Genomic DNA, 1,912 nt, shown 5'->3' with positions numbered 1-1,912 from the left:
GGGGGGGGGGGGGGGGGGGGGGGGGGGTACTTGTTTTATAAAAACATAAATTTACGTGACTCACCTGCAATTATGGTAATAAATTTACATATACAGTACATGAATATTTAATTGCCTAACTACATCCTAGTTAAGGACTCCTCATGATAATTATCAATAAAATTATTATTGATAATAAATGATCAGAACTGTGTGCAGCAGATGATCTGATGTAGACTCATTGGCGGGCGCCCCGCCTGTATAATGGTAGGGGAAACACTGGATCCAGTAGTTAAACTTCACAAAAGAGTAATTAGATTAATAAATAATGCTGGGTTTTTTTATTCCACTAATCCACTATTCTTAATGTCTTCTGCTTTAAAAAAAAATTGTGATATAGTGTATTTAAGAACACTGGAGATACTATATTGAGTAAGAATAAATAGTCTTCCTGATGGTATTCAAAGATTTTTTTTAAGTTACGGGAAAATAATTATAATTTAAGAGGGTTCTTTATTTTTGAAGTGCATAAAGTAAGAAAAAATATCAAATACAGAYGTGTTTCAGTATTGGGTGTTAAACTGTGGAATAATTTAAGTGATTAAATTAAGCGTAATGACTCTTTTAAGTTTCAAAAGAAGTTAAAAAGTAAATTAATTATGAGTTATGGTTTATAGTCATTTGTAATGACGGTGGTGATAATATATTGCATATTTTTTGCATGTACAGACAACAATAATGATATTGTTGATTTAAAGAAGTATTGATGATTTGTATTTTGTGTGTATAAAATGGTGCATATAACCAGGATGTAGCTGAAGTATGTGTGTGTTTTTTGTGCATTTTGTTTTGGGGAATCCATTATGAATTGTAAGATGAGGCACAACAAGCCATTAAAAGCCTCTACCTATTTTGTCAAGGGTTAAAGTTTTGTTTGTTTTTGTGTAGAGTGTTCTTTAATGTGACCAAATAAAACCATTCATTCATTCATTCATTCATTCATTCATTCATTCATTCATTCATTCATTCATTCATTCATTCATTCATCAAAAAAACATTATAAATTCATTTTTTGATCCCATCTTTACTATTTAAAAAAATAATGCACTCCCTTATATTTAAAGCCGTTCCTCCACTTTTAATTTTTAAAATAGTCCATTAGGTGGCGCTCCACTTCACATTTGAGCAACTCTGCTCCATTTCTCTGCAGAGAAACAACAAAATCAAACTTTGTTTTAAAACAAAAACATGACTTTATTTTAGTTCTCGCTCACCTTGTTTAAGCTCAGCTTGTCTGCATGAATACCTGCCATTGCCTTCGTTGCAGCTACAGGTTGTGAGAGTATGGTGCTTGGTCTGATGCCAGGATTTTAGATTTATTTACAGAGGAATTTGTGGCATTGACCAACTTGTGCTGTAGAAAGGGGATAAAATCCGTTCTAAACCCTTTGGRGAGTTTAATGTCAATAAGACGTCACAAACTGGGATCTGAGCTGAAAGTTAAAAAAATAACTGAACACAACTCTTGGTTTCTTGAAGCTACTAGACCAGTGGTTCCCAAACGTTTTATCTTCTGACCCACAAAATATTCATGGCAAAAACTTATGACCCCAAATATTACTGGTCTGAGTACATAAACTTTGTTAATAACCCTAAAAACACAGGCTTTTGACAATCTAAACAGCTTGCACACAAATATAAAAACTTATTTATAGCTATGTTGTGTTTTTGTAATAATTATAGGGAAATTTTTACATCAGCAATTATTTTATTACCCTTTAAATTGATTTCTGGAGATTATCCAAGGTGCTTCATGACCCATAATTGGGTCCCAAGCCCAACTTTGGGAACCAAAGTGCAGTGGTTCCCAAAGTTGTTTCCCTCCTCTGTCTGACTGTTTCCCTCCTCTGTGTGACTGTTTCCCTCCTCTGTG

The 1,912-nt window shown here is 33.6% G+C and overlaps 1 protein-coding gene across 1 annotated transcript in view; it reads right to left on the bottom strand.

Moving 5' to 3' along the window:
- Nucleotides 1-1,912, bottom strand: part of slc6a20 (solute carrier family 6 member 20) — a 23,780-nt gene that overhangs the window by 20,772 nt on the left and 1,096 nt on the right. The gene's annotated exons all lie outside the window — the stretch shown is intronic.

Source organism: Austrofundulus limnaeus, unplaced genomic scaffold, assembly GCF_001266775.1.
Source record: "Austrofundulus limnaeus strain Quisiro unplaced genomic scaffold, Austrofundulus_limnaeus-1.0 Scaffold605, whole genome shotgun sequence".
Taxonomy (NCBI): Eukaryota; Metazoa; Chordata; class Actinopteri; order Cyprinodontiformes; family Rivulidae; genus Austrofundulus; species Austrofundulus limnaeus.
This window is presented reverse-complemented; position numbering and strand designations above follow the sequence as displayed.